Below are 21,813 nucleotides of genomic sequence, written 5' to 3' on the forward strand. Positions count from 1 at the left end.
AAGAACGTTACTGGCACCATTGTGTCGAAGTATAGAAACTCTTTGCCAAATGCTGCCAGGGGGCAATGTAACGTTCCCTGGCAAACTCACACATTAACAAACTGAAATTTATTTGAACCATATACGCCACTCTGAGCAATTTGTATATAATGTAATTATTTAACAAAAAATATTATTGAATTTTGTGTAAAAGACATTTGTTATTATTGTAATATTTTTTGTAGTAATATTCTCTCTGTATTTAGGATGGTAATATTTCTATATTAAATATGTAATTGCGAAATGTGTCAATATCTGAGATAACAGAGATGTGAAATTCAGCCAGAGGGAAATAATGTCGTGAAATTACAAAGAAATGTTAATAGTCAGCAATACTATAAAAGCACAATGCACTATGTATTCTTTGGTCTTCCTCGTTTAGAGCTGAAAGCGGTAGGAAGCTGTGTCGATGTATTTGGTGAATGGGTAGACGTCATTTGTCTGTATCTAGATTTAGCCGCCATTGAAGGAGAAATTACGAACTAATGTGAGTTGAATTATTGCTTGATCTAAATATATCAGAATTTATAAAAAGTGTGTATTATTAATGTAAATTAGCTTGCCCATGTCATCTATAATATTTCTTTAAAGAGTTTCCAGCATTTTTTAGCGGTGTTGCTGGGCTGTGCCGCGACCGATCGATTTGCAGCGGCGGCACATTTAAAAAATTGTTCCGCTAAAGGAAAAATCAACCAAACCCGTAAATCGGGAACAGATAGATAAACATTAACAGTGAACTAAGAGAATGTTCTTCTTTTACAGCGATCCAGAGACTGACTGAGATTTTAAAAAAAATAGTTACACATTTGTGCATTCTTAGACGGATAGTTAACATTGAAATTTAACAATTTTGGTTCTTTCAAATAACTTTAATGTATAGCGAAGTAGGTTTGATCAGTGATAATTAAATGTCGGCTTGGTAATAATTAACCATTTTCTGTTAATAGTGAAAATCTTGTGTTCAAAAGCTAACGCCGGGAAAGAATTCAGTAAAAATATTTAACAAAAAATCCACTGCATTTAGAAAATGTGTGCCAAGGCCGAATGATGTGAAAAATTTAATTTTCAACCAAATATTCTTAATCAGTTAATATGAGTTCACGTAATTTTTAAATGTACGTAATTCTTTTGAAAGTGAAAATTTTTATTACCACACGTAAATAAGAGAGAGGTTCTACAACAAAGTTCGCACGCAAAGAAAGTAAGGTAAAGAAAATTAACTTAAAAGCAAATAAAATTCTTTAACGAAATTTACACAGCAATTTCGTTAAATTGGCGCCCAACGTGGGGCACGAATATGCAGTGGCCACTAAATACCCATAAGATAACTAGGGAATTATTATAGTCGAACTTTGTTGGAGAACATTTAATAATTTTTCCATGTATTGTATGTATTGCATAACCAATATTGTGTGGTAATACCTGGGAAGCATACTGTCATCCAACTGCTCATCTGGAAAAGATGTGGAGAATAGATTACGTGCTGCACATGTAGCATTTGGTCGTCTTACAAAGCGTGTCTTCCTGAATAAAGACCTAACACTGTACACCAAACTGATGGTGTACAAAGCTGTAGTCATTTCCACCCTGCTATATGGTTGCGAAACCTGGACGTTATATCGCTGCGATCTGAAGAAACTAGAACGCTTCAACCAACAGAAGCTAAGATATATCATGAACCTGAAATGGGATGACTTCATATCCAACACGGCTGTTCTAGAGAAAGCAAAAATGCATAGCATGGAAGCTCTTATCATTGGGCATCAACTCAGATGGGTCGGACATGTCCAGCGGATGAAAAATGACAGACTCCCACGCCAAATGCTGTACAGCGAAGTGAGCACAGGTAAAAGGCCACGAGGTGCCCCTCTCAAACGTTATAAGGATCAGTACAAGAAAAATCTGAAAAACTTGAACATCGATCCGAGTAACTGGTCCACAATAGCAGAAGACCGAGGTCGCTGGCGCTCAGTTACCTCAAATGCTCTTCAAAACTTTGAGCTGGAACGTCGAAGAATGGAGAATGACAAACGCCAGAGACGTAAACTCCTCCAGTCTCAGCCACGTCCTCCACCTTCCATCAGCTGTAATGTCTGTGGCCGCCTGTTCCACGCTAGGATTGGATTGCTAAGCCATCAACGACACTTCCACGCCTGAACCGTGACAAAGGAAATCTCAGGAGAGAAATGAAAACTCGGATACGAGTATCAGCCGACGACGATTTTTTGCATGAGAACACTATATACCCAGAGGCAAGCTGAAGAAGAGAGCTCATTATTTCGGAAAATTATTTACCTACCACAATACCAGGGGGCAGCTGCACCCGAGATAGATCACCAAAAGGTAAAGCTACAGTGTAGTTGTCCTGTGGGTCGTAAAGTAGCCTCAGTGCAGTGTTCTCGGATCATTAGTGGTGTGCTTGTTGTTAGTGCTTTGTTTTAAAATAACAGGGCATTTGAGTAGTTAGTCATTGTAGTATATAATAAGTGTGTTTTAACAAATGACCATTTCTTGTGTGATTATGTCAGTGAAACCTGAGTGTTAGGATATTTAGTTCAGATTTTATTTCTCTTGTTTACTATGGTTAGATTGCGTAGTCAGAAGGATATCAACATGGATAATGAACAACAGTTAGTAAGTAGTGATACCGAGTTAGAAAGTGGGACACAAAGTAATGTTAGTGACGTAGTTCAGGAAGTACAATGTGAGAATCTGGGGGCAGAAGGGCAAGAAATGTTGCCACTGCCACCCAGTGATTCAGTTGATAGCGGAAATACTGTGCCACCCGCAAGCACTGGACACGGACCAGAGAGTGGTGAGGTGTCAGAAGTGCAATCATTAAGAGTTATGTTCGAGTGCATGCTCAATTTCCAAAGTGAATTTGTACGTATGCAAGCAGAGCGTGACCAGAGATTGGTAGCTGAATTTGCATGTATGCAAGCAGAACGCGATAGTGAACGTGATGCTAAACAAGCAGAGCGTGATAGAGAACGTGATGCTAAACAAGCAGAGCGTGATCGACGCATGCATGAGAGAGACTTGCAGTTAATGCAATCTTTAGAAGCTATGCAAAGTGAGATTGTTAGTATGAAGGAAAACTATGAAACCTTACCCAAAGCGGTGAAAGAACTAAGCGAAAGAGTAGATAGTATCCAAGTGGCTAACGCCAGTATCGTAGAGGAAATCAGTGTACTGACCAACAGGGTGGAGCAATTAGAGATTGACACAAATCAAGTAATTGAGCACAAAGCGTCCGAACAAGTGCACGCCGCGATTGAAGCCAAAGACGCGTGCTCCAATGCGGAAATAAAGGACCTTAAAAAGGCGGTGCACACTGACATTCCGCTATGGCAGCGGAATGTCAAAGCTTGCTGCACGGCGACGCGCAGGGGTGTGTCACGCCAGCCAGGTCCAACAATGATAGGCATATAAATACAGCAGTAAAAAATTGCGACTGCGAGACAGAACATGCAACCAATGTAAGCGAAACAAATAAATGTCATTCCAAAGTAGTGATTGAAGAAAGTCTGATTAGAAACCGACAGTTTCAGATCTTTACAACGGAGAAGAAATCTGTTCACCCTGTAGTGTTTATCAAGAGGTTTAGAAACATTTTGCCTAGCGTGTGGAGTCATACACAGAAAATACAGTTCGTTATGTCTTACATACAAGGAGATGCTGCATTATGGGCAACCGAAGCAGCTGACAGTTGCGATACATATGAGCAATTTGAAAAGGCATTCTTGGCCAAATATTGGTCAACATGTATTCAGGAGAGATTACGGAAGGAGGTATATAATCCAGAGCCGTATTCTCCACGATTAGGCAATTTGCGAAAATATTTTGAGAAGTACATTAATAAGACCCGTTATTGGGACGAGCAGATTTCATCCCGGGATTTGATCAGACTTTTGAAATCACACTTGCCGATACACGTAAAGGAAAAACTTATACACGTGCCCGAAAACGATATGGAACATTTTTTGTCTGTTCTGGACTCAATTGACCTGATTCAGGAGGATGTTAAGGCAGCCTCTGAACAGGCTAGAAGTAACGGAAACGCTTACAGAAATGGTCGAAATAACACGCCTCCACCAAGTAATGGAAACGGCGGAGGTAACAATAGGAGACAAGATTATGTACAAAACGGGAATAGAGGTAGAGACCGGAACGGCAATAGTCCGCCGGTGAATAATGACCGGAAAAGGAGGTCAGATGACCGATATGAAACAGGCCCACCAAGCAATAGTAGATGGAAAAATGCCAGGGGGCCGTGGAACACTAATACTTATAATGATGCAAACCGAACTTGGCCACAGAACCAGAGGCCCAGTCCGGACCGGCAAAACAGTGAAGGATATGACAATAACCGACCGCCACCACAAAATGCGCCAATTGCGCAACCGTGGCGGCCGACGCAACACAACTTACACATAGTGGAGGTCAGTGACACAGAGCAGCCACACCCATCCACCAGCAATAATCCAACAAACTAGATTCAGCCGAGATACGCTCTCCATCGTCGGCTGAGGTTTGGAGTGAGAGCAGCCCGACACAGAACAAAACATCGGGAATCTGTATCCTTAGGTATAATGACGGGGTACAGATGGGACATAAATTAATAACTGAACCATCCACGTGCATAAAGGAGCACAAAGACAAAGTACAAGCGATAATAGAGATCAAAATTAACAATATTGATGTGCAAGCAATCGTAGATACAGGTGCTACTGTCAGTGTCATGAGTATGGACTTATTCAGAGTACTGGGGAAAGAAAAGCGTATGCTGACTTTTCCCGTGAATAATTGTAAAGTCACTGGAGCCATAAGTGCACAGCGACAAATAATTAAACTCCAAGTGCGGGTAGAGATGTATTTAGGGGAAGAAGCCATAGCGTGCTCATTCCTGGTAGTAAAGGGTTTAAAGGTAGCCTGCATTTTGGGGGTAGATTTTTTGAGAGAAAGGGACACAATAATCGACCTTTCTCGGGGAAAATTAAGTTTGATGAACGCTGGTAGGAGGATAGAATTGTCCATGCTCAGATCTGAAGAGGTACCTGTGCCTAATTGTAATACTATTAACATAAAATGTAGGAATCAGTGGATACTACATTTAGACAATCATTCTGTAGGACAAAATCTCTATTATCCAGACGTACAAAGTGATCAATTAAAAGCAAATGTGGACGCACTTGTGAACAAAGTATCACAGTCCGAAAATTTGAATTCAATGCAACAGCAGGATTTGGTACAGTTATTATCTAATTATGCAGATGTATTTTCAGAACGACCAGGAATTGTTAAGAGATATCAGTACAATATCGAGGTGAAACCTCACAAAACCTACTGTCGAGCCTCATACTCCATTCCTTGGTCCAAGAAGGAAGTAGTAGCTAAAGAGATAAGAAAACTGATCGAGTGGGGAATAATAGAACCGTCTTTGTCCCCTTATAGTAGTCCTTTGGTGGCGGTAGCAAAAGCAGACGGACAGGTACGGTTAGTATTAGATGCGAGAGACATAAACGAAATTATTGTACCTGTCAGGACTCATCCGGAAAACTTAGATGAGCAAATTCAAAAATTCCATAGAGTGCAATATTTGACATCTATTGATATGAAAAGTTCATTCTGGCAAATCCTGCTCACACCCGAGTCGAGGAAATATACTGCATTTATGTTTGGGGGAAGGAGCTACCAATTTAGGGTACTACCTTTCGGCTTAAATGTAAGTGCCGGGGTTTTCATAACAGCCCTCGACGCGGTTTTAGGTCCGGATTTGCTGCAAAGGGTAACAGTGTATGTAGACGATCTGGTGATTGCTATTGCCACCTGGGAGGAGCACGTAGAACTACTGAGTAGAGTCTTAGAAAGGTTTAAGCAAGCGGGAGTAACAGTGAATCTTGAGAAATCCAAATTTGGACGTAATCAGATTAAATTTCTAGGTCACATAATAACACCACAAGGCATCAAACCTGACAGCAAAAAACTTGACGCAATTCGTGGGTTTCCTAGTCCGAGAACTAAGAGACAACTCAAAGCGTTTATAGGTCTTGCATCCTTTTTTAGACGGTTTGTTCCAAACCAATTAATGAATAACGAATCTTTATTGAGCCTGTTGCGTAAAAATGCGCACTGGGTGTGGACAGAAGAATGTCAACGCGCATTTGACGCTATCAAAAACGCCTTGGTGAATGCAAACATACTGCGACATCCAGACATGACAAAAGATTTTTGCATAGCGACAGATTCGTGTTCATACGATCTGGGTGCTTGTCTATTTCAGTGGGACGGGAGCAACGACCCCACAACAATCAATGTAATCGGATTTGCCAGCCGCACACTAAACAGCTGCGAGAGAGCATATTCCGCTACCGAATTAGAGGCTCTTGCAGTGGCTTGGGCGGTAAAGAAATTCAATTATTACATTTATGGTAAAGAAGTCAAAGTATTCAGTGACCACCAGGCTCTGAGCTATTTAATGTCTTGCAAATTATACCATACCCGCTTGCTAAGATGGAGGTTAGCATTGCAGGAATATAAAATTAAGATTATGTACCTAAAAGGACAAGATAATGTTGTAGCTGACGCCTTGTCGAGGCTTCCACTAGGGCAATCCTCAATGTCTAAGATTTTGGAACAATCGGAGGAATATCGAATACTCTTAGTACAAGATAAGGTACATAGGAGGGACTTTTTACATACGTGTAAGAATATGTCTATATTGCAGGAAACTGATCCGATTTGGCGAGATATCATTAGCAAAATTAAAGAAGGAACCAATCTTAAAAGTGTTCAGAATTTCAAAATAATAGATGATATTCTGTATTATAAAACGGGTGTGCCAAATGACCATGGAGTCGTGTGTATACCGCAACAGGCTATCCCAGCTGTAGTGTGGCACACGCATTTAGCATGGGGTCACGCTGGGATAGGCAAAACAATAAGGATTTTATCCAGATTCTGTTACTTTAAGGGAATAAGCCAGCAGACTCGCACCATTATCAGGACTTGTCCTCTGTGCCAAAAAGCTAAGTTTCAAAATAAGTCCACAAAGTTTGAACTGCATCCTATAGTGCCTCATCGGCCACTTCAGTTAGTATCTATAGACATAGCAGGACCCTACCCACGAGCCAGGGGTGGATTAAAGTACATTTTAGCGGTGTATGACCTTTTCTCTAAATACTTAAAAATATACTGCCTTAAATCAGCCACTGCTCGTGGAATAGTTAAATGGTTAGGGAAAGAATATTTTACACAAGTGGGTAAGCCTGAAGCGATAATATCGGATAACGCTTCCTATTTTACAGGCCATACCTGGAAAAACTATTTACATGAACAAGATATAAGGCACATACTAATTTCCCGTTTTCACCCACAAGCAAGTTTAGTAGAGAGAACATTTGGAGAGTTAAATAAATTTTTCAGGTTATACATTGCATATAAGCACACAAGATGGCCAGATCTGATACCTAAGTTTGTGGAAATTCACAACGCAACCCCGCATGCTTCTACGGGGTATCCACAAACGAGATTATAATGAATAATAATAGAGTTCTGAATGAGTGGCTGGCACCTTTGCCTAAGGTCCCAGTCATTCCTGAGCCTAAGGAAGAGAAGATAAGAAAAGCAGGGTGCAACCTTACTAGGTGCGCTCAGAAAAGGAAAGAAAAATATAATCGACATGTGACGAATAATCAAAAATTTAGTGTTGGGGACTTGGTACTCTTACGCAATCATCCTAAGTCCTCGGCATCCTTGAAACAGAATAGCAAGTGGCAATTGGTGTACAATGGACCTTTTAGAGTAGTAAGTGTGCCACATGAGTGTAGCTATCTCTTAGCAGATCCCCACTCAGGGAGAGTACGGGGACTGTATCCGCGTAAGGATGTAAAAATATTCATACAGTAAAAGACTAATAGTCCTATGAGGACACCATTCTTTTGTAAATAATGAACATTAATGATGTGTGATCTGTAGACATAATGTACTAGTGTAGAAGTATTTAGTTATAAGAATATGATTGACTTTCTCATGTGTGTATGAATATTTGTGTTATGTCTTCTTTTAATTTGTGTTATCTAAAACATGCTCTAAATGTCTGCACAGATAATCTGATTAGTGCAATTATTTGTAGTGTTAAGCTGTGACAGAGTTCAGTTAAGAGGAACATTTTAGTAATGATTAGTTAGTGTACTGCATAATTTTCTATATGTGTGTCAAAATTGAAATATTTCTTGGCACAATCTTTTCTATTATATATGTATGTATATATGTGTAGCTGTCAGATTGACAGATTCGAACCCAGAATAATATCAATAATATGAGGCCCTGAGAACTTTATTATCTAACCAATGTTATCAGAGAGAATAATGCACCCAGTAGTGACCCGAGGGCACCATGGGAGGCAAACTTATTGCAAATTTAAGTAACGCAAAGTTACGCACAGAGAAGCTTCAATTGAAGCATGTGCAGATTCAAACAGTAAAAAAAAAAAAAAAAAGGGAACTAGCCAGATACAGTCCAAGTCAATTTTAACCTACAGAGACTACACTGTAGTTACGTAGGACCTTGATAGTAAAGTGTGACATGATTTCAAAGGAGTTATTGAACAATATGCCTGAATCCGGCTGGAATGCACAAATAAAATCTACTCGAACACGAATATAGATGATTTTTGGGCAAACTAATACGAAATTTTAATATTTGTTACCATGTACGCAAATATCACACACCTTGGTAAAGAGTTACGAATGTGCTGTTACAAAAATTGCACAGCGGACATTGTAAATAAAAATAAAGGAACTTAAACAAAAGTGCAGTATTGTGTGGCAGAGACAGACAGTGACTGTTAAACCTGCAGCAATACGTCACGAAGTTGTTGTGTATAAGTAATAAAAAACTGTATTATCGCCGTGTGTGCAAGTGGACAAGGAACTAGCACGACACGAACAGTGAGCCGAAAACGGACGGTGGACCAAGTTAGTGTCAAACTTTAATTCTTTGTGTGTCAAGGGACGCTAGAAAAGCGCATTGACTACAGAGATACATTTTGTCCTAAGGTGAAACTTGCGTGTGACTAATGACAAGTCATGACATGGTGAAAAATATTGTGTGCCCATAAAACGTGTTACTGTGACAACGAAACATTGTGCAAACCAGACTAGTGAAGGCCTACTGAATAATAACTGCCAATAACTGTGTGCGTTCTTTCCCACAGCAGGAAAAATGCCCATAAGGATAGTACACTGTTTGTGAACTTGTTGCATGTTTGCTGGAGCACTGCAAGAAGACGTCACACGGGCGAGCTGATATCCAACGCGCATCCGGCTACATCAGCCATGCAGCGGCCGCAGCAGCCCTTAGCAGACCAGACAGCCACGCCCCTCCGCGCCGTAGCTGTCAACACCGGGGGCGGTGACCTACACGGAGCCGACGCGCCGTGCCGAGCGCCGCTCAACAATCATTCCGCACCGCTCACCGACTACAGCATTGTTGTCATTTTCCAAAATATTTACACAAACTGCATAACATATCAATGACTCCATTTTTGATAAACATTGAACGTTTATTATGTATACCTGTGAACTGATAAGAGAAAATGAACACTAACAAGTGTAGGAGATGGATTTGTGACACGTAGGTAGTGGGAACATTATAAAAAGTGATGCTGTGCTAAATGATTTCAAAAAACTAAGTGATATATCCTAGGACAAGTGACCTTGCGGTATATCGTTGAACTGTATGTGACAGTGATATTATGTAACCGTTGATAACAAACTGTTAAATCAATTCAAAAGAATGACTGCTAAAGAGACAAGATTAATCATGAACCAACTGGGATGGCTGGGCTCCGGCACAGTTTTGCCCAGGTTTTCTGTCTGCCTTCGCCCAAATGGGGGAGCCATAAACATATATAACCCTGGGACTGATTAAAAGAGCCATTCCATAAAAATACAGAATTGTAAAGAACGTTACTGGCACCATTGTGTCGAAGTATAGAAACTCTTTGCCAAATGCTGCCAGGGGGCAATGTAACGTTCCCTGGCAAACTCACACATTAACAAACTGAAATTTATTTGAACCATATACGCCACTCTGAGCAATTTGTATATAATGTAATTATTTAACAAAAAATATTATTGAATTTTGTGTAAAAGACATTTGTTATTATTGTAATATTTTTTGTAGTAATATTCTCTCTGTATTTAGGATGGTAATATTTCTATATTAAATATGTAATTGCGAAATGTGTCAATATCTGAGATAACAGAGATGTGAAATTCAGCCAGAGGGAAATAATGTCGTGAAATTACAAAGAAATGTTAATAGTCAGCAATACTATAAAAGCACAATGCACTATGTATTCTTTGGTCTTCCTCGTTTAGAGCTGAAAGCGGTAGGAAGCTGTGTCGATGTATTTGGTGAATGGGTAGACGTCATTTGTCTGTATCTAGATTTAGCCGCCATTGAAGGAGAAATTACGAACTAATGTGAGTTGCCAGAATGAGATTTTCACTCTGCAGCGGAGTGAGCGCTGATATGAAACTTCCTGGCAGATTAAAACTGTGTGCCCGACCGAGACTCGAACTCGGGACCTTTGCCTTTCGCGGGCAAGTTCTCTACCAACTGAGCTACCGAAGCACGACTCACGCCCGCTACTCACAGCTTTACTTCTGCCAGTACCTCGTCTCCTACCTTCCAAACTTTACAGAAGCTCTCCTGCGAACCTTTGCAGAACTAACACTCCTGAAAGAAAGGATATTGCGGAGACATGGCTTAGCCACAGCCTGGGGGATGTTTCCAGAATGAGATTTTTCACTCCCCCAGGCTGTGGCTAAGCCATGTCTCCGCAATATCCTTTCTTTCAGGAGTGCTAGTTCTGCAAAGGTTCGCAGGAGAGCTTCTGTAAAGTTTGGAAGGTAGGAGACGAGGTACTGGCAGAAGTAAAGCTGTGAGTACCGGGCGTGTGTCGTGCTTCAGTAGCTCAGTTGGTAGAGCACTTGCCCGCGAAAGGCAAAGGTCCCTACGAGTCTCGGTCGGGCACACAGTTTTAATCTGCCAGGAAGTTTCATATCAGCGCACACTCCGCTGCAGAGTGAAAATCTCATTCTGGAAACATCCCCCAGGCTGTGGCTAAGCCATGTCTCCGCAATATCCTTTCTTTCAGGAGTGCTAGTTCTGCAAAGGTTCGCAGGAGAGCTTCTGTAAAGTTTGGAAGGTAGGAGACGAGGTACTGGTAGAAGTAAAGCTGTGAGTACCGGGCGTGAGTCGTGCTTCGGTAGCTCGGTTGGTAGAGCACTTGCCCGCGAAAGGCAAAGGTCCCGAGTTCGAGTCTCGGTCGGGCACACAGTTTTAATCTGCCAGGAAGTTTAATGTGAGTTGAATTATTGCTTGATCTAAACATATCAGAATTTATAAAAAGTGTGTATTATTAATGTAAATTAGCTTGCCCATTTCATCTGTAATATTTCTTTACAGAGTTTTCAGCATTTTTTAGCGGTGTTGCTGGGCTGTGCCGCGACCGATCGATTTGCAGCGGCGGGACATTTAAAAAATTGTTCCGCTAAAGGAAAAATCAACCAAACCCGTAGATCGGGAACAGATAGATAAACATTAACAGTGAACTAAGAGAATGTTCTTCTTTTACAGCGATCCAGAGCAATTTCGTTAAAGACTGGGTGTTGTGTTTTCTTCATCATCATTTCATTCCCATCCAGCGCGCAGGTCGCTTAATGTGGCGTCGAATGTAATAAGACCTCTACACCAAGGCGGCCGGACCTGCCCCATAAGGGGACTCCCGGACAATGACGCCAAACGCTCATTTCCATTTTTTCTAAGATAAGTAATAAAAGTAAAAAGTAAAATAAAATAAAAAACGACTGCTATGACTTACTATCGAGCCTATAACGATCTATGAATGCGAATACTGGGAAATTATTGTAAAATATAAAAGCAAACTGAGAATAGTACAAATGGACTACCCTTGAAGATCTCGTAGCATTCTCGGCGTGACCGTCTAAGAAATACAAAGATTTGGGAAATGACCCAGACTCATGAAAGCATATCAGATGGAACAGAAGAATGAAAGTTCGTCTGATATAGACATACAATGCGACTGTCAACTGACAACTGACAAATGACCAAAGAAGATCGTGACTTACCATCCTCAGGGAAGAAGGGAAGACCAAAGGTTGCATGGTTCAACGAGGTAAAGGAGGCCATGAGAAAATTAGAAACAGAAGGCGAGGAAGCATAGGAAGATAGAAACCGATTGCGACAGGTATGTGCAATGCGGCGACAGCTGTACAACCCCACAGGAAAGCAGAGGTTACCTGTTTGTCCAGTGCGAGGTCATTCATTATAATACACTCTATGGCAATGTATTCGTTATCTTGGTACACATTGCACACTCTTTTCCTGTAAAATTATACAGGGACACAGGAGAGTGAACTACTTAAAGAAATGAGCCTTACCAGCAGAAAAAGGCAAATAAAGCATATGGGGCAGTCAGGACTGATGGACAGTTGTGTCATCCTGAGCCGACTGCATTGTTTGGATATGGTACAGAGCGGCATTGATCAGCACACTGCTTTTCTGTAGCCCTATTCTGTATCGTCCATACCGATCGGTTCTCCAGCCTGGCCTTGGTAGTGACGTCATTTTCGGTTCAGTATACAAAGTTGCTATTCTGTATATTGTTGAGACCTGTGACCGACCAGGTGCCTGCCGATTTTTCGTCTACCATACCGAGAGGTGGTAAGGTGTCGCTAAGGCCATGTGTTCAGTTCGGTGTGCTTCGATTACTGAGAAAATTTGTTTTTTTAGAAGACTCTTATTTTTGGATTTAGTGATTAGGTTTCATTGACGAATGATTTGGATGCATCTGAGTGGAAAATGAGTTCATAAACGTTATTAAGCATGTATTTGACCCGAGAACCATAGAAGTGGAAATGGTGTGCATTTCGTACCGTTAAGAAGAAGGCAAAAGCGTTGAAGGCGGACAAGGCGGTTCGAGTAAATGCGGCACCACGCGATTTGGTAATCTACGGTACAGGATGAATCCCTTGGGATTTCCTGAGAGCAGCTTTGTGGCGAGATATAGACTGAGGACAGAGGTGACCAGTAATTTGGTTGAGGAACAGCAGCTATACATGAGAGCCCATTAAAGAGCTACAGCCGCCCTTTGGACCAAGAGAAATATTGCTTAGCAAGTGCTGAAATGATTAAGTCAGTTGAACATGTCTCATCAGTCGTCAAATGCAATGGTTAATTTTTTCTTCTGGGCTTTGACAACTCTGAAATTCTTGAGACATGGGTCTGATCAGAAAGGGGTAGGGGTTGAAAATTCATTGCCATGAGTCAGCCAAGCATCTCAAGGTGGACTGACAAACTTGTGAGAGTTCTCAATGCGCCTGCAGTCGAAAACAATAGTGGGAGCAGTGTGTCTGGTAGTTGTGTTGGCTGGCCGCTTCGGGTGTGTGGCGCCGTGTGCACTGCAGTGCAGTGTGCCCGCAGCTTTTGTCACTTGTATTTGATTGGCTGGCGAGTGGAAAGTCGGCAACACGGCATGGCTCCAAGTTGGTACCTTGGCAGCCTTACCGACTCGTTACCGAACAGCTTACGTAATTGCACAGGGGCTCGACTGCGGTAACTCTACCGCTCGGTGCGCTCGCCAACATAACCGATCGGCAGAGCGATCGAAAGATACAGAATAGAGCTACTGGTCATTGTCGGTTTTGCAGACCTTAGAGCACCTACTTCTCATTCAAGTAGCTCCTCAATTGAAATCACACGGTTCAGTGGATTCCTATTCATTCCTTCCACCAATCAAAAGTCCATGGCTGTACCAGGAATTGAACCCATGTCCTAAACAGTGCAGCTTTCCACACTGACCACTCAGCTATGGAGGGAGACTTAAATAGCAATACATTCTAGTAATTTATTCAGTTGTATGGAAAGCAAAATTCTAAGCGAGAGTTGGCTTTAGGAGAGGTTGATGCAGTGTCGGCGATCATATCAGAGGTGATGCTGGCACACTGCTGCCCTTTACACAAACGTGGAACTGGCATGAAGCGCACTACAGGCTTCGATATGTAAATGGTCAGCATTTCGTCACAGTCGCACAAGGAAGGTAGGAGTGCCATTTACATTCTGTATATTAGGAATGATTCTGCACTGGATTTGTCATTCACAAATCGCATTTGAATGTTGTTTGTTTGTTAATAGATCGTGTTATGCCTCGCATAACAAGGAGAAATTTCAGTCAGAGCGTGTCGGAACTACGGCAGGGTCATAGCCTGTCGAGATTGTTGCTTATCGTTGCATCATATTATTACTCATGTCAGTCGGTATCTCATGATCCTGTCATACGAATTTAGAATCGATGGGTACTCAACTCCATGGAGGATCTAAACAAGTGGTAGTCCCTACCGCCAACTAGCGGATGTTCAGTTATCATGGTGGCTTGTAGGCGGTAGGGATTTTAAAAACATTTTCCTTAGGTTTTCTGAAAATTTAGGCATAAAGAATCTCGTAAATAATTGTTACTATATATTTTAACATGCTTTAACGCTTCATGTTAAATTTTATAACGTGAGCTTATTTCCGTACATTATGAATCACTGTAACTGTGGAATTTGAGGGACGTTAGAAACTTTTACTTGTAACAGAGTCGTAAAAGTGGGCAGTAGGTAAAAGAGGCTGCCTACTTCTGATCTAAACAGTCACACATCACTAGAACTCGAGACGACAGGTATAGTTTTCGCTCGGACGTGCAGGATCGTAGAGTTACCTTTCGATAAACTGCACAAGTCGTGCTCAGGCATACCATCCTGATACGACCATAATGTTTATACTACCAGTTCGCTGCCAACAACAGATTTCTCATTCAAGAAGTCAAATACAGCAGTTAGGGTCTCATCGTTTTCGTACTCGTGGCTGCTCTATTCTCATCATGGGTTTCGTTTCATTTACTTAGCTCACCATGTATCAGTGTCCTATGTAAAATCGATACTGTCCCATTCGACGTGGTCGATTATGCACACTTGGATGGTGGTGCCCGACAGAGAGGTAATTGGTTCAAATCCTGTTAGTGAAACAAACTTTGATTTACGAAGTTATGACAGGAGGTGATGTACGGTTCCTGATCACCATCTTTGGCAACCAAGTCCTGATTTAAAGTCCAAGACTCTCGGTAACGTCTTGGGGGATGTGGACACGTCACACATGCTGGTGGTCCGTCCGACGGGTAGGTTTCATTACCAGGTCACTTGACCACAACGTCACCAGGTAGCATTAAATTCTGTCGGCCGGTAGTGGCCATAATGTTTGGACTTGTCACGGTGAGGCAGCTAAGACAGGACAACCCTAATATAATCCTGAATGAATAAATATATCGAGGTGATGTTTCCCCGAGTTATAGCGGAAAATATGGTGAATTTTCTTACGTATGCAAGTAATTTTACCGTTTACAGTCGCCAGATAACGAAACTGAATTTTTTCTAATGGAACTATACAGGGTGGTCCATTGATCGTGACCGGGCCAAATATCTCACGAAATAAGCGTCAAACGAGAAAACTTCAAAGAAAGAAACTTATCTAGCTTGAAGGGGGAAACCAGATGACGCTATGGTTGGCCCGCTATATGGCGCTGCCGTAGGTCAAACGGATATCAACTGCGTTTTTTAAAATAGGAACCCCCATTTTTATTACATATTCGTGTAGTACGTAAAGAAATATGAATGTTTTAGTTGTACAACCTTTTTCGCTTTGTGATAGATGGCGCTGTAATAGCCACAAACACATGGCTCACAATTTTAGACTAATAGTTGGTAACAGGTAGGTTTTTTAAATTAAAGTACAGAACGTAGTTACGTTTGAACATTTTATTTCGGTTGTTCCAATGTGATACATGTACCTTTGTGAACTTATCGTTTCTGAGAACACATGCTGTTACAGCGTGATTACCTGTAAATACCACTTAATGCAATAAATGCTCAGAATGATGTCCGTCAACCTCAAAGCATTTGGCAACACGTGTAACGATATTCCTCTCAACAGCGAGTAGTTCGCCTTCCGTTATGTTCGCACATGCATTGCCAATGCGCCGACGCATGTTGTCAGGCGTTGTCGGTGGATCACGATAGCAGATATCATTCAATTCTCCCCGCAGAAAGAAATCCTCGGACGTCAGATCCGGCGAACGTGCGGGCCATGGTGCTTCGACCACCAATCTACCTGTCATTAAATATGCTATTCAGTACCTCTTCAACCGCACGCGAGCTATATGTCGGACATCCATCATGTTGGAAGTACATCGCCATACTGTCATGCAGTGAAACACCTTGTAGTAACATGTAGAACATTACGTAGGAAATCAGCATACATTGCAACATTTAGATTGCCATCGATAAAATGGGGGTCAATTATCCTTCCTCCCACAATGCCGCACCATACATTAACCCACCAAGGTCGCTGATGTTCCACTTGTCACAGCCATCGTGGATTTTCCGTTGCCCAACAATGCATATTACGCCGGCTTGCGTTACCGCTGTTGGTGAATGAGGCTTCGTCGCTAAATAGAACGCGTGGAAAAAATCTGTCATCGTCCCGTAATTTCTCTTGTGCCCAGTGGCATAACTCTACACGACGTTCAAAGTCGTCGCCATGCAATTCCTGGTGATAGAAATACGGTACGGGTGCAATCGATGTTGATGTAGCCTTCTCTACTCCGACGTTTTTGAGATTCCCGATTCTCGCCCAATTTGTCTGCTACTGATGTGCGGATAGCTGCGACAGCAGCTGAGACACCTACTTGGGCATCATCATTTGTTGCAGGTTGTGGCTGACGTTTCACATGTAGCTGAACACTTCCTGTTTCCCTAAATAACGCAACAATCCGGCAAACGGTCCGGACATTTGGAGGATGTCGTCCAGGATACCGAGCAGCATACATGGCACACGCCCGTTGGGCATTTTGATCACAATAGCCATACATCAACACGATATCGACCTTTTCCGCAATTGATAAACGGTCCATTTTAACACGGGTAATGTATCACGAATCAAATACCGTTTGCACTGGAGGAATGTTACGTGATACCACGTAGTTACACGTTTGTGACTATTAAAGCTCCATCTACTACAAAACGAAAAAGTGGTCCAACTAAAACAATCATATTTCTTTACGTACTAGACGAATATGTAATAAAAAATGGGGGTTCCTATTTTTTAAAAAACGCAGTTGATATCTGCTTGCAAACCGCCTCAGTCTGTGTCGCCTGGCCAGCAAGAGCTGTTGCAGGAAGATCGATTCACGGATTCAGTTGTATGGCTCCTTCCGTGTATAGCGATTTTACGACTATGACGAGTGGGGCCTGAAGATGGCATCAATGTAATGCCGTAACTGGTAGCACATAGAAGTTCGCAAAATAAAATAAACTCTTACAAATCATACGGCTGTTGGTAAATTATTATATCAAGAAGCTCATGCCAGCCGTCGTCTCACGATCCATAATGGATTAACGAAGATGTAGCGCAGTCGGTGCCGAAAGAAGTGATCCACATGGTGTATGATTGTTTATTATAACGAAAGAGACTATATTTCATACGACATGCCGTCAGTTACGTTTATTCATCTGGTTTAGTTATATCAATAATCTCCGCAGGATATTTTGTACAGCCTCGGGCTTCTTCTTGAGGTAGACGGGGCAGTCGACCAGCTGAAATTTAAATCCGCCTATGTGGCATTCTCATCTCGCTCTAAGAACTGCAGTCATTGCTTGCCCGATCTCCGCAACCTTCGTGCAATAGAGGGAAGAAACAAAAAAGATATATACAGGGTGTCCCAAAATAATGTATACGCTCTTTGAAACTGAACATCCCTTTAATGAAGCGGGTTAGAAATACAGTTCTAGTGGTGTTAGATGCTTCATGGTCCGACTTAAGATGGCAAATGTTCAAACTGTTGTCCGTCCATCGCAATACACCGTCGACAACGACTTACGAATGAACGACATGCCAACTTCATTGTTTCCAACGGAATAGCATCACAGGCTTGCTCAATTTGCTCTCTAAGATCATCCAGTGTGTGTGGTTTCGCAGCATAAACTGTACCCCACAGAAAGAAGTCTAGAGGAGTTAAATCTGGAGATCGAGCGGGATACTCCACACTATCTCTTCGTCCTATCCATCTGGCAGGGAATGTACGATTAAGAAATGCCCTCACATCCAGTTGAAAGTGAGGTGGCGCCCCATCCTGTTGAGAGTAATAATCTTCATTTCCAAACACAACGCTAAGACCAGGAGTTATCATTTCCAACATTTCCAAGTACGAGTCGCCCGTGACATTGTTGTCAAAGAAGTAAGGCCCGACAAACCTTCTAGAAGACAGACCATACCAGACTGTTACTCCTGATGCCTTTGCTCGGGTACGTATGGATTCTCCCTGGCCCAGTGCACGCAATTATGGCGGTTGATTTTTCCATCAAGTTTAAATGTCGCTTCGTCTGACCAAAGAATTCACTATTGAGTCCAACTGCGATTTCCGTGACAAGTCGCAACTAAGAGTCGCAAGTAGCAACTAAAAAGCGCAGTTAGCTCTGCCATCTGTTGAGCAAAGTTCATACTACGCTATTCGCTACCGAGTCAAACTGCGATTTCTGTGACAAATCGCAACTAAGAGTCGCAAGTAGCAACTAAAAAGCGCAGTTAACATACTTTTCCTAGTGTCATCTGTTGACCGACGTACGTACTTCGTTATGAGAGCCTTGTGCCTCACGCGATCGATGTGCTGTGTGTGCATATGAAGGGCTTATCTCAATAGTGGTACAAGTCCATTTTTGTTCATTTTGAGATACAGAGTCGTAAAGTTAAATGAGCGCTGACAAATCTGCATTTGAGATACCAGAAATATTCAAGCATATGGCTTCTTGCTAGAGATGAACCTTTATATATGTTTGTTTGGATCACTAATTTCAGAAGCATTATAGACAGAAAAGTGGAGGTAATGGACTTGTACCACTATTGAAATAAGCCCTTCATATTGTATGACGACATGCACATTCAGCATCAGTTATGGTTGGTCAAATACTGCTGTGACTCTGAATGTATTATATTAATAAGAAGCAACATTGCCTTTTTCTCCTGAAAATATCAAGTAACGTAACAAATGTGTTTGATTCTGCTTCCAATATGACAGTTTTGGTTAATACTCCACACGCCTACAGGACTTTGCAATGTTAACACAGCAGAACTCAGACATCTGTATAAGTGTAGAGAAATGAAAACAGTCATATGAATGCGTCACTTTTGTTCCGACACAGTTCAAGACTCGGGAGAAAAGTTTTACACCTGGTGTTCTACATAGCAACTTCACCCACAAGAACTTTTTGCCGACACTACTACCACCTACATAAGTAAGCTTTTCCTGTGTTACTTTCAAGTAACGCACTTCAGCTATTCCTGATTTAACTGGAAGATCTGTACTTCCCACTTTCAAATCAACAGCCTCAAAATGCATATTGTAGACTTCGGGATATGTCAGTGTCACACCAAGATTGTGGAGAAAGGGGGGGGGGGGGGGGGGGGGGTGGCATGTCACTCTCCAACAAGTGTTTACCGATAAGTAAGTGGCGGAAAATTATGGGTATAGGACGGCTTAAACATGTGGAAAATGAGATTTTTATTATTCACTCACTGTATTTGACATTTATTATTCCTTTAAAATCGCACAACAACTTCAATAAAACACAGTTTAATCATTCACACACTTATTTCACAATTATTTCACTTTTAAACTGCAAATCCTCTAAGAGCTGTCTTGAATCTTCACGAGTCTCTCTCAAAAACAGCCTTGATGTGGATAGATACGTACAGCAACCAGTAATCAGAGTCAGAACTGTGTCTGCAAAAACACAAGGATTATTAAACAATTTTTGCTGTCATTAATTACTAGCAATATAATTGACAGAGTAGATTGCTAATATTTGCTACAATGAATATCACATTTGCAAGAACGATCTCACTGAAGTAATTAAGTCCATCGAAACGCTCAGAAACTAACCTCTCGTCTGACGAAAACGGTCTAAAGACGCAGTGGCAATTTCTTCAGATCTGTTGATAATGATATTTTGAGTTATCACTTTACTGAGTGACTGAAATGTAGTTCAGGTACCTGTGAACATAACAATATGTTAGAATTCATTTTCTAAATACGAACTATTATGGTATTGTACGGCTACTTACATATTAATTACACTATTAATATTTTCACAGTTGTTTCTTTAATACAAAATTAAAGCCAACGGAAGAAAAAACGTAAAACATACTTGCCAATGACAGGTTTGTTGAGATGCAATTTTCTGTGTTGACAGATGTAACTTTTTCATACGGTGGTAAGTCGCAGAAATCGCAGGAATCAGAGAAATCGCAGAAGTAGCAGAAGCCACAGAAATCGCAGAAGTAGCAGAAATCGCGGAGTAGCAGAAATCACAGAAATAGCAGTGGCGGAGGGATACACGACCTATGTTCCTTAACTGCGACTCTTAACTGCGACAAATCACAGGTAAGAAAAAAAATGGTTCAAATGGCTCTGAGCACTATGGGGACTCAACTGCTGAGGTCATTAGTCCCCTAGAACTTAGAACTACTTAAACCTAACTAACCTAAGGACATCACAAACATCCATGCCCGAGGCAGGATTCGAACCTGCGACCGTAGCGGTCTTGCGGTTCCAGACTGCAGCGCCTTTAACCGCACGGCCACTTCGGCCGGCACAGGTAAGAATAACAGATACTGAAAAGTAGCATTCACAGAAATCACTGATATCGGAAAATCGCAGTTTAGCCCATCACTATGCGGTACGCTACGCGCTGTTCACATCCAGCTGCCCAACACTACAATGGGAGACAACAATGCCAACTAGCCACAGACTGCACACAGCACAGCCAGTGATTTTCATACAGAGCGCTACGTGGCGTTACCAATAAGAAAACCTAAACAGCCTACTTACAAGATATTCTATTTCAAAGACTGTATACGTTATTTTGGGACCCCCTGTATATGCCGTCTCTGTTCTTGTGGACATCTCTGAATGAACAGACATCATGTATATAGAGCAAGGGAAGACCACGAACGAAATTCTAAGGTTAGAAAGAGTGTAAGACAGGGATGTAGTCTATTGCCACAACAGTTCAATCTACACATTAAAGTAGCAATAATGGAAATAAAGGTTTAGGAGTAGAATTAAAATTCAAGATGAAGGGATATCAATATTACGATTCGCTGATCACATTGCCATCCTCACTGACAGTGAAGAAGAATTACGTGGTCTGCTGAAGAGAATGAATGATGTAATGGGTACAGAATATGGACTGAGAGAAAATCGAAAAAAGACGAAAGTAATGAGAAGTTGCAGAAATGAGAGCAGCGAGAAGCTTAACGTCAGGATTGATAACCAAAAGTGGATGAAGATGAGAGATTCTATACTACCTAGGCATCAGAATGACCAATGACGGACAGAGCAAGGAGAACATGAAAAGCAGACTAGCACTAGCAAAAAAGGGCGTACCTGGCCAAGAGAAGTCTACTTGTATCTAACAAAGGGTTTAATCTGAGGAAGAAACTTATGAGAAAGTACGTTTGGAGCACAGGATTGTATGGTAGTGAAACATCGACTGTAGGAAAAATAGAACAGAAGAGAATGGAAGCGTTTAAGATGTGCTACAGGCGAATGTTGAAAATTATGTGGAGTGATAAGGTAAAGAAGGAGAAAGT

The sequence above is a fragment of the Schistocerca americana genome, chromosome 5 (assembly GCF_021461395.2).
Source record: "Schistocerca americana isolate TAMUIC-IGC-003095 chromosome 5, iqSchAmer2.1, whole genome shotgun sequence".
Classification (NCBI taxonomy): Eukaryota; Metazoa; Arthropoda; class Insecta; order Orthoptera; family Acrididae; genus Schistocerca; species Schistocerca americana.